General features: G+C 38.6%; 1 long non-coding RNA gene across 3 annotated transcripts; it reads left to right on the top strand.

Moving 5' to 3' along the window:
• Positions 1 to 315: 315 nt before the first annotated feature.
• On the top strand, positions 316 to 11,423 carry LOC126824121 (uncharacterized). Of its 3 annotated transcripts, none has more exons than XR_007681473.2 (6): positions 316 to 429; positions 3,898 to 4,315; positions 5,024 to 5,419; positions 7,123 to 7,190; positions 8,813 to 8,963; positions 11,269 to 11,423. It is a non-coding gene; the product is annotated as an uncharacterized LOC126824121 (long non-coding RNA). The 3 variants fall into 3 exon arrangements; XR_007681474.2 differs by having other exon boundaries at positions 8,813 to 8,971; positions 11,269 to 11,283; XR_007681472.2 differs by lacking the exon at positions 11,269 to 11,423 and having other exon boundaries at positions 8,813 to 10,842.
• Positions 11,424 to 13,156: the final 1,733 nt, after the last annotated feature.

Genomic DNA, 13,156 nt, shown 5'->3' on the forward strand with positions numbered 1-13,156 from the left:
TAAAATGAGTAAAAGGCGCCATTCTACTCGAATCAGTAACGTCTTATTTAAACAATGCACGCGCCTTTCAGCCAATGATTGCCGCTGCGTGATATGACGTCATGTGTTGAAGGCAGTAATCTTTTACAGAGATATTAGAAGACTTTTGTAATACTCTGTGAACAGATTGAAACCCAGTTTCTTGTTCAAAATGTTGATTTTGTCCTTGGATTGTTGACATTAGAATGTAGAAACAACAATCATTAGCTTAAAATAATGGCTATTGATTTAAAATTCATTAATAATGTTCCATTTGGTCTTCCATAGATTGCCGTGGTTCCCACATCGCGTATTGTGTTTATATTTAGTAACGATGACCACAGTCATTTCTTAGAAAGAATGACATATTTTATGAGTACGTGGAATAGTAGTTTTACATTTTAGGCCACAGTAAGTTATTTTAATTTAGGTTACGTCTCTTCCTCTATTTTTTATCGAGATCGTTTTGAATCTACATGTAATTATAGTTCGTATCGATTACCTGCATATTGGATCTATAATATATATGGGTTTTATCTGATTGATTTACTTCCTGGTTTATTAGAAATGAAATGGGATTTAACGTGTATTGTTCTGCTCCGAACTGGGCTATTGAAGACGGGCATATGCCATACAGTGTGCTATGAGTGAAATTTTGCCTGGACAGCGCCACTACGGCCTACTCTTATATCAAATTCCAACTGCCAGGGGATCGATCGTTTATGCGTACACGGGACCTCGGTTTTGCGTACCATCCGAACCACTAGACAGCTGTTCTTGTCAGGCCCCCCGTTCTGCACCACTGACAAGGGGACAATCCCAATGAACTTTCTCGGTCAACACCGGGGGGCGAAACCGCGACCTCCAGGCTAGCGAGCCAGAAGCTTCTTACCCACTTGGGGGGTTGGATGGCTGAATGGTAGCGTGCGCGCGCTGTATCATACAGTCTGTCATTGAGTCGACTGGCGTGGTTTCGAATCCCCGGTTGTACGTGGCAAGGAGTAGGGGCGCCTGTCCAACCTCGTGGGTTTTCTCCGGGTCCTCCGGTTTCCTCCCACTGCTAAAGACCCCTGTGCGCAAGCGAATTATGTAAATAAAATTAAACCCTATGTTAGTCCCGAAATGACCTAGTTTGTGTCGAGTGGACGTTAAACCCCATTTCTCTCTCTCTCTCTCTCTCTCTCTCTCTTACCCACTTAGCCACCGTGGCTCCCTGGTTTATTAGATCATTTTACCAGGATACACTCAACTCTTCAACGGTCCTAATATATTTTGCTTTTTTGTTTAATTTGTACGTCATATAAATGACCTTTTCTGTTACATAATTAAATGTGTCCTTTGTTTGAAGTTGATTTATTTCAATGGGTCAGGAAAAGGGGAGTTTGTCAGATTTACCAAGTTGGTATGCATGAATGTTCGCATTATGAAAAGGAATTTCAGACAAGTGTTTCCTACGTTAGATATATTTCACATGCACACCTGCTGATTACCCCAAGGTCACGAGATGTAAACAGGGTTAGAGCACGTGATTATTGCCGAGGATTGTGGGTTAGGGTAAGGTTAGGGTAAGGGATAGGATGGGTCTTGGGTTAGGATCAGGGTTAGCGCTAGTCCTGTTACATCTCGTGACCTATGACGAAATCCGCAGGTGTGCATGTGAAAGATATTTAACCGTGTTTCCTGGGAAATTTCCGAGGGGAGCCAAACAGTTGGTTCGTCTCGTACAGAGAATCAGCTCATTCAACCGATGCAATTTGTACTATTTGGGTAATGCCTCATATAGCATCCTGGTTGTGCATGCATACCTTTTAGAGCACGACACCAGTTTGCCCATTGACTAAGCTGACATCATATCGAGTAATCATAGATGGGTAGAATAATCAGTACAATTATTAAGCTCTTACATTCTAATAACCACTTTGAATAAGCTACTTTACATTTTACTCATTACATTATCGACCTACATACCCGACAGTGCGCAAAGTAGAACATGTGCCTTATATGGATCGGCCACGTGATCATCTACAAACTATGGTGGTTGATAGTGACCATGTAAAATCTCGTCCTTTGGATAACACGACAACACGACATCACGACAGTATTAACGCAGTCATACGACAAAATAGACTTGCGATATTATCGCCGCGTGATTGCTGTTGTAAGTCAGTGGTTCTCAACCTGTTTTGTCAAAGGCACACCTTGGAACACATAAAAAAAATAGCGGCACACCTGGCTAAATATATATGAAAAATATTTGAATTTTGAAAAATAAAAAAACATAGTAAGTCAGGCGGAATACAGCCGTAGACAGCGACTAGTCATAGACACATAGAATGATTCAAACTAATAGCTATGAACTTATCAGTAGACACCAGTGAATACTCAGTTGGGATCACCGTGGTTTTTCACATTTTCTGAATTTCGCGGCACACTTAGGAAGATCTCGCGGCACACCCGTGTGCCCTGGCACACTGGTTGAGAATCACTGTTGTAAGCATTACAGTAGGACACATTACTTCACATAGGAAGCAGAATAGATAAATATAATTAAGGATCGTACAAAAGAGATAATGGGGGAATGTTGATAAATTTCTTCCTCAAAATAATGTATCTAAAGAGAACTTTCATCGTAAAATTCCCCGAATTTGTGTCGTTTGATGAGAAATAAAAGAGATAATAGGGAAATGTTGATTAATTATTTGTTTTCTCTAATAGTAAGTGCAGGGGGACTGCACCACACAAGATTTACACAAAAACAAATACACGGACAGGACATCATACTCAGGAAAACACAAACAGACGGACAATTCAAAAAAGTGAATGGATCCGGGGGCTAGCCGTAAGCGTCCACTGCGCTGCACAGTCCCGGGTCTGAGGTGACACAAACTTCACTCAAATTTGAAAACAATTAGGAATACAACCCAAAGAACCAATTGTGTAATGCAGCATGAGTCATGATCTGCTATATGCCACAAGAAATACGAATGCAAGCATATGTAGTCAAATTCAACTATACAAGTAAATAATGATGTATCTGTAATAAATTCATAGTAAAATTCCCCGAACTTGCGTCATCTTCTGCGAAATAAAAGCCTGTAAAGTTTTGTTTGACGTGTCCTGTATTCAGTTCTATGACATGTCAGTGATGCAGGACGGGGGGTCTGACAAGGACCGCCTCTAGTCGTTCGGGTGGGACGAAAAACCGAGGTTCCCTGATTACATTGGCATGCACGTAAAAATCCCTTGGCAGTTGGAATTCGATATAAGAATAGGTCATAGTGCCGCTGTCCGGGCAAGATTTCCCTCATAGCACATTGTATGGTTTATGCCCGCCTTCACTAGCCCAGTCGGAGTAGGACGTTAAACCCCATTTCATTTGATTTCATCTATATGTGGTGAGTACAGAAAATGTTTACCAGCACCTGTTGAACTAGAACATATTGTGTGCTCAGGCGAATTTTATTAATTTCCATCTATAAAATTGTGTGAATGCTTTAATAACAAAAGTCATCATCTGATCTCCTTTCAATTGATGTTCTTTGTTTCCATTTTTGGCATGAATAACAATTACTTGTTTATACATGTATATATAGAATAATTTACTTAAAGAGTTATCGCCCTTGTTTATATATAGAATAATTTACTTAAAGAGTTATTGCCCTTATTTATATATAGGCTGGTTTGAGCTCGCCAAAGATACTACACAATAAATACAAACAACAACTCTATGTTTACTTCAATATTCAATACGACAGATTTATATTGAATTTCCGGACGACTTAGATATTATAGGCATGTGTTTTGTTGCCTGGCACCCTATCTTATATTCATCTAACCGTATATTTGTCATCTTTACATGTTGTATTTTGTACTTGTCAGGTATAGAATGAAACGAAGAAAAAGAAAGAGTCAAACGAAAATATTTAAAACTGAAGTTAACATTGATGTTGACAGATCAATATAGTACTTTAGAAAAACGCTAGCAAAATGCCACGTGTAATTGGAAAACTTCCTGGTGACCAATATAACACTATAGTGGCTAATTACACCGATCTTATAGACGACATTAAACATGACCCTGTTGGTCTTGCTCATTCACTGTTTCAAAGGTGTGTCTTCGATGAGGATGATGTAGAAGTAATAAAGAGAGAAGAACGATCTGCTTCTGGTAGTAAACCAGATGCTGCTGCTAAGCTGTTGGATATTGTTCTATATTCTGGTGATGCAGCTTATGGACAATTTATTGATGCACTAGAGGAACATAGATATTCCGTAACAGTTAGACGATTAAAATCAAGTGAGTAATGATTTTAGAATTAGAAAATTACCTTTTAGAAATAACATGCCAATTCACAACAAATACTGTTCAGGCTAGAATCGGATTAGTTTATAATTAGCCTACAGTTCAAGTTTGTCATCTACATACAATTTCAAGATACACCAGGGGCGGGTCAAGGGGGGGGGGGGTCCAAACCCCACCCTGCTCAGCTACATACAAAAAATTGTAAAACAACACTTTATGTGGAAAGGTGTAACGGTCGTGTGCTTTCCCCTTTATCATCAGATGGTCAGATGGGATTCGCATTCAAAGCGCAAAATAATGATATAGAAATGTGTGATATCACAATTAATGCTTTGCATCAATGAAATTGAATCACAGCGTGATCCTATTAATTCATTGTAAAAGTTGACATCAAACGGGGTGTTGGATTTCTCTCATTAAAAAGTTTAATGTGTATGTATGCCTACATAATTTAAAGACGATGATGACATCATGCATTGTCAACTGTCAAATTTCCTTAATATGAGCCTAACAAACCCGCTCACCAGCAAAAATTCCTGGATCCGCCCCTGTACATAGATGAAAAATGGCGACTTGTTGCTTCTGTTATACAAATTATATTACAGATGAAATTTGACACATACTAATAACATTATTACGACATCGATCATAGTGACAGTAATCATTGTAAAGGTAAAAACAAATATTTATGTCTAATTACAGACAAAGAATTAAAAGAAGTCCATGAACCGAAGGATGGGAATCCCGTTGATAGTTTCTGGGAGAGTGGGGTGGTTACAGAAACACTACACGTCAACGTGGAAAAGGGGAGACCACCCGAGGACATTTACAGCAAGATGCGTGCCAATTATGTTTTCCTTACCGATGAAATTAAAAAAGATTATAGGAATGTAATGTGTAGTTTACTTGATTATAAAGCCATCAATGAGGATGATGTGGAACAGATACAGAGAGAAGCGACGAGACAAGATGGTAAAAAAGCAGCCGCCAGGGAAATGTTAGATATTCTTTTAAACCGTGGTGAAACGGGTTATAAGAAATTCATTGAAGCACTTTATGCAAACAAATGTTTCAATGCTGTATTCAGATTGGAACCAGGTTAGTTATGATTAATTATTATTAGTTACGATTTTATAAGTTTAAATCAGTCAGAGTATGTAATGACATTATTTAAAGGAGTTAAATCGCTAATATTTGTAACCTAGAAATCGACACAAATGGGTCGCAACGCATATAATAATGTAATGTGAATGTATATGTCTCAATCGAATGTCAATCTACACCGATAGTATTTATTGCGCATACTCTCCAGATAAGAATATGGCGTCACCGTTTGACATGATTTGTGGAATATGTCTAGCCTCGTTTTTCGAGTTCTTTTGTTACAAATGGCGTGGAAAGGCTCTTTACACGATTCGTGTACTAATGTTAAAATGTTTATTTTGTCTTAAATTGTTGATTTAAATTGACAAATAATTGGTGTTTTCAATGTCGAAGACTTTGGATGATATTGAGTTAGAGACTTAGCTACTTTAAAAATAATTAGTGGTATATGTATATTTATATAATGCAATGAAAGTATCCTGTCCGCTTTCACCGACAGTTCTTATGGGTCAAAACATGTGCCGTCTTTACACGGGGTGGAAAAGCCGACTTTCAAAACTTATTTTGGTTTCTTTGAGTTTAATAGTGACAATTTTTAGCACCCCCCCCCCCCCGCGCCTCCGATCAGTTGACCATTTTTTAACGCTATATCTGAATAACTATTTATTAAGTCAACTTTTATGTAGACTTTCTATGTTTATTTCCCCTTCAACCCTCCATTTGATCGATAAACGTAATAATATCATAAATCATAATTCTACCCTGCGCTCAGTTGACTTTTTATGATTAAAGAAATTTTAAAATAATTTTTTTTATACGTTTAACACTTCATCTGAATAACTATTTATTAAATATGTAAAACATTTATGTTTATTTTCCCTTCAACAGTTCATATCTTGAGAAAATCATAATTCATAATTCTACCCTCTCTATTTACTGAAATATGAACTGGTTTACACGGGTTTAGGGGAAGCGAAGGCGAGTCTGGTATACACTTAGATAATTTGCCACCACCAAGATGTGTCTTAAAGGATGCATCCCCACGAAATAATTTATAGAGGATTTATTTCCAATTATAGTATGACAAATTTATGTGGAAAGTTAAGACACACATCTGTCGGCTTTTTGTCTGCTCGGGCGACGTAGGGAGTGCTTCGTGTGAGTTGATTGAATGGCTAGCGTTTGTGAGAATAGTGAGAGACTTAAACGACACTGTGATTTGTCTTCGCTAGTTATTCCAAATGAACATTGTACGTGACAAAGAGTAAGGTCAACTGTCCAACCGTGTTGGTTTTCTCCGGGTCCTTCGGTTTCCTCCCACTGCTAAAGACCCCTACGCGCAAGCGAATTATTGAAATAAAAATTGAACTATATGTTAGTCCCGAAATGACCTAGTTTGTGTCGAGTGGACGTTAAACCCTATTTCTCTCTCTCCAAATGGACAGTGAGAAATACAAGCCATATGTGGACCCCCCCCACACACACACACACACACACACACAAACACACACTCATTTAAGTCACGTTATATACAAGTGGGGTAGTTTCTTGCGATTAAAATGTTTTTGGGGGGATTTGAAGCAATCATTGGATACGCGTATCGTAGTTGTGGCATATGCGATGTTGGCGTGCAACACATGTTGGTTTATTTTTATTTCTTATTGCTGGAGGTTTTCTGTGATATATTGTATTCTCAGGTTTTAATGCAGATGGGTCAGACGAACCAGGTATTACTACAGATAAGAAATTATTGACAGGATCACAGGTGTGTATAGAATCATATTCTTTTCTAATTGTTGAAGTCGTAAAACACCTCCCCCCCCCCCCCCAACAATCCATTATATACCACACCTCAGACAGTTAAACTTTAGATTTGTGCTACGATTGAAATCGTGGTTTTGATCGTGGTGGTCCTATCAGTGTAAGGTCTTATCACATATTGAGGTCAGTTGTAGAGAGAGAGAAATGGGGTTTAACGTCCACTCGACACACACCAGGTCATTTCGGGACTAACATATGGTTTAATTTTATTCCAATAATTCGCTTGCGCATAGGGGTCTTTAGCAGTGGGAGGAAACCGGAGGACCCGGAGAAAACCCACGAGGTTGGACAGGCGACCCTACTCCTTGTCACGTACAACCGGGGATTCGAAACCACGCCAGTCGACTCAATGACAGACTTTGTGATACAGCGCGCGCACGCTAACCATTCAGCCATCCAACCCCCCAGGTCAGTTGTAGCAATGGTGTTGACTGTATCTAAACGTATCCAAACGTATCCAAACGTATCAGATCGTAACGCATCGCACAACAGTGGGAACCTATAACATAATTGTTGAACTCGCACCACCGACCCCTATCCATTATCTACCACACCTCGGACAGTTGAACATCGGGGATAAATGATATCAAATATGAATCAATTCTGTTAACAAGTAAAGCATATACAATTTTATAGGTTCATATTTTATTTGCCATGGATGTGTAGTCCGTCCTTCAATGTGAAAGTGATTGTCCTCAACAACGATTTTCGTTAATATAATTAATTTATACTGTAACATGCTTAAGAGTGAATCTTGTGTTTTGATTGGTCAATTAGACACTGTCTATTGGACAATAACCCCCCTCTGCTTTAGTAATTTCTTTTAAAATCCTAAAATAGCTTGTTACAATGTCGATAAACACTTCCTGTTTGGCTTTTAGAGGGGTGTTATTGTCCAATAGACATGTCCTGAGATCATTAGGACCCAAGATGCATTAGCGTTGCAAGAAGACGCGTTCTGATGTAAAATCTCAGGACATGTCTATTGGACAATAACACCCCTCTAAATGCCAAACAGGAAGTGTTTATCTCCTAATTAACAGGGCAGTGTTCATAGATTAACCCCGCCTCGATTTGGCGACAATTTGAAGTACCATAATGATTTATTCTGTGACTAAATTAAGTAATTGTACTATTCAACATGCCAGATATTTTTACTACAGGGAACCTGCGTGTAGTGGTGACGGTGACTCCAGTCCGCTTAGTCCCGCCTTACAAAACGTTAAATTTTTGTCCGCCTTCACATAATTTGTGTTTCCCTAGTTTTCTAACATTCCTAAAAAAGAACTTGCGAAAGTTGGATATGCTCCCTACCCCGCCTCAACACACCACACCCACTCACTCCCTCCTCAAGTCAATGTTGCAAATGGTGTTATCCCCCTTACACATTTCTGTCCATTTCGTCTCCAAACAAACAAGCAAACTTTGTGTTTGATATATATGTGTGTTAGTTGTATTTTACGTGCACTTCCACCTCAAGTCGATGTTGCAAATGGGGTTTTCTCCCTTAGACATCCTTTGATATATATATATGTATGTGTGTGTACAGAATGTTTAATATTTCAGGTAAAAGGAGTGTAGACGGTTCCCGATTGAGGACATTAAAAGCTATGGTTAACTTGTAGAATGTAGCCTACAGAATTAAAAGTTCACAAAAAAAACTTTTTTCTAAAATCATCCTCCGAATCGACCCAAGCCAATCCATATATTCAGACAGGTTAAAATGTATTACATAAAACTAATTCTAAGTCAATGGTTAGCTTATCCATGTGCCAGGACACAGACTAATAGTTATCCCCGCATGTCATTCCAACGATCTTAATTGTTATGTCTAGAAAGAGCCCATCTGATAACAAGCAGTTACCATGCAAGATACGCCCATATGTACTAGAAATAGGGGAAATCAATAGGACTGATCCGCTCAGTGTCCCAATGCTTCCCATCGAATTTGATGCGCACCGAAATCAAACTTTTCCAAGATCTTTTGAAAATGACAATGAAATGAGATGGGGTTTAACGTCTTACTGTTTTTTTCCGACTGGGTCAATGAAGACAGGCATACGACATACAGTGTGCTATGCTATGAGGGAAATTTGCCCGGACAGCGGAACTACGGCTTAATCTTATAACGAATTCCAAGGGATCTTTTACGTGCACGCCTATGTAATCACGGAAAAAAACGAAACGAAATGTAGATCTGTATTATAATCAGACTGTTTGATTCGTCATCAAAAACAGGGTTAGTGTTAAATGACAAGGCCAGCTCAATTTTTCGTCATAGGATAGAGAGAGAGAGAAATGGGGTTTAACGTCCACTCGACACAAACTAGGTCATTTCGGGACTAACATATGGTTTAATTTTATTTCAATAATTTGCTTGCGCGTAGGGGTCTTTAGCAGTGGCAGGAAACCGGAGGACCCAGAGAAAACCCACGGGAATTCGAAACCACGCCAGTTGACTCAATGACAGGCCTTATGATACATCGCGCACGTGCTAACCATTCGGCCATCCACCCCCACCCACCCCTTCGTCATAGGTAGTCACGAGATGTAAACAGGAATAGCGCTAATCCCAGCCCTAACCCTTGACCTAGCCCCTGTGCTTACCCTAAAATTATCCTACAATCTCGCCAACAATCAAGTGCCCTAGCCTTATTTACATCTCAGCTACCTTGACAAAAATTGAACCGGCCTTAACAAATAGATTTAGCCTCATAAACAGATAATATTGTGTCATGTTTCCCAGGCCCCAATGTCATTCCGGTTGTATACATTTATATCAGTCACTAAAGAAATTTATAACACATGGTAAAATACTAGATATAATAAGGAAAAAAACAATTTATAACACGTGGTAAATACTACATACAATAAGAAAAATAACAATGTATAACATGTGGTAAATACTAACTATCATACGAAAAGAATATTTTTTTAACACGTGGTAAATACTAGATACAATAAGAAAAGAACCATTTATAACACGTGGTAAATACTACATATAATAAGAAAAAGAACTATGTATAACATGTGGTAAAAACTAAATATCATACGAAAAGAATAATTTTTAACACGTGGTAAATACTAGATACAATATAAAATAAGAACAATTTATAACACGTGGTAAATACTAGATACAATAAGAAAAAAATGCGATTTATAACACGTGGTAAATACTAGATACAATGAGAAAAAAAAACAATTTATAACAAGTGGTAAATACTAGATACAATAAGAAAAAGAACAATGTATAACATGTGGTAAAACAATCTGGTATATACTGTATACATTAAGATAATAAGATAAAAACAAAATCTGGTAAATGCCAGATACAACAATTTATATAGATAGATAAACGATGCTCAGTAAACATTAATTTAAATCAATTAATGGATGAATGATAAATCCCATGAACTATTTATCTATTTATGAAATTAAAAACACAGTGCCAACATTGGAGACACTATTATTATTATTATTATTATTATTATTACGGCATATTTATAGTGCGCCCTTTCATATAACATGTTCAGGGGCACTTTACAAAGTGACAATGTAAATCATACATAAACTACAAGGTTATGGACATGTTAACGATTGTATACAGTCAGTTAAAAGCCTAATTAAATAAATGTGTTTTAAGTTGTTTTTTTAACAGAATATAGAGATGTACAACATCTTAAACTAAATGGTAGATTATTCCATAAAACAGGTGCTTGAAAACTAAAAGAGCATCAACGTCACAAAATATTCGAGACCTTTTATTTTATTGTCTCCGAATTATAGCCGACACTAGTGTGCACGCATGCGTGTTGTCAAATGTTGTACCAGTTTTAGAATATCAGATATGATTATAAGGGCAAATGGCAGAACAGCGAATATCAGCCCAAAATAACCAACAGCAGCTGAGCTGGTCCTCTCATCTTTCTGACTGGCTTTCTTTCTAATAACAGACGACATTTTACTTTTGTCGAGGGTTAATTCCTTGTTGATGCTGCTGACAACTTCCTCCCTCATTTCAGATTCAGGTGTCACCACCACAACGTCTCGACATACCCGCGATCTCAAAACACCGTCAGACCCTAACACAGCTACCCCAGTTGACGAAGGTTGAAGATGAAAGTCAGCGGTCTCTGTACATGGCATCACTACTGTGGTGGTTGGTGAACATGGCTCTACTACTGTGGTGGTTGGGGACAATGGCTCCACTACTGTGGTGGTTGGGGAACATGGCTCTACTACTGTGGTGGTTGGGGACAATGGCTCCACTACTGTGGTGGTTGGGGACAATGGCTCCACTACTGTGGTGGTTACAGTACTTAGCTCTACTGTGGTGGTTGGAGAACATGGCGCCACTACTGTGGTGGTTGCAGTACTTAGCTCTACTGTGGTGGTTGGAGAACATGGCTCTACTACTGTGGCGGTTGGGGAACTTGGTCCCACTACTGTGGCGGTTGCTGTACTTGTTTCCGATACTGTAATAGTAATAAAAAATATGTTAATTTAACGCTAAATCTATAAAACGTGTCCATGGCGCATCATACAATGGTGTCGGACAATATAATCCAAATAGTTTTGTTTTGAATTCAGATTTAAATTGGCTGAGTGATGGATTTCTGTGGCGGTTTAATGGTGGTTTATTCCTCTTTGTAGATGCAGCGACTTGAAAAGCTCGACCCCAAAACGACTTTAATTTCTACTGTGGAACACAAAGTTTTATCTAATCTAGAATGGGACAGACATTTTCAAGAAATCTCACAGGTACTTCGGAGCACTTCCATCCATACATTGATAGGCAAAAGACAATGTTTGGAAATCGATCCTTGCTTGAAGAGACAATCAGATCATCTCTCACCCAGCCTATTCTCCAGATGTAGCTCCCTCTTCCCACAACCCAAATCTGTCCCCGGGGATCGCAGATTTAGGGAGGATGAGGAGGTCACCACTGCTGTGGAGGAGTTTGAAGGGTTGTCGGACGGTATAAATATGCTGGAGAATACATAAAACAAGAGCATTGATGTCAAGGTGGACTATGTTGAACAATAAGTATAACAATATCCATATATATAGATCGAATATTACTTAGAGGTTTGGGAGGCACCCTAGTATATACTTACATATTGATTTTCTACAGTAGATGGTGCCCTTATGCCTTACATTCTCATTCGCCCAAATCCAATCAATAGTTGAAAGCTGTACAAGTTTTGAGTTATTCCAATGGGTGTCGTTAAAACTGTAATAATGTTATTGAGATAGGATAACTATAAAATATTTTAAAAAATACGTTCAATAAAATGAAATCAAATGGCCGGGTTTAATGTCATACTGTTCTGCCCCAACTTGGTTAATGAAGACGGGTTTCTCCCACTGCTAAAGACCCCTATGCGCAAGCGAATTATTGAAAAAAAATTAAACCATACGTTAGTCCCGAAATGACCTAGTTGTGTCGAGTGGACGTTAAACCCCATTTCTCTCTCTCTCTGGTTCATGACGAAGGAAACCTTGACATTGGACGAACCTTGAACTTTGGAACTCGATTATCACAGGTAGACATTTTAGCTGGAAAGCGCGGGACTTGGTATTTGCGATGATCGAGGAATTTGATAGGCCTTCAAGCTCGGTCATTACAAAATCGAAATTAGTGTCGAAATATGCAGGGTATTACGTGAAGGGCTTGATAAGATGTACGTAGTTAAAACGAGATCATGCCTTCTATTGAAGGGCTTGATGAGATGTACGGGGTTAAAGCGAGATCAAGCCTTCTATTGAAGGGCTTGATGAGATGTACACAGTTAAAGCTAGATCAAGCCTTCTATTGAAGATGTGGCTATCCATATCGTGAGACCTGTTTTATATAGAACTTTAGCCGACTTTTCAACTTACCCGATAGTGTTCCAGTCGTCTTCATAG

The sequence above is a fragment of the Patella vulgata genome, chromosome 6 (assembly GCF_932274485.2).
Source record: "Patella vulgata chromosome 6, xgPatVulg1.2, whole genome shotgun sequence".
NCBI lineage: Eukaryota > Metazoa > Mollusca > Gastropoda > Patellidae > Patella > Patella vulgata.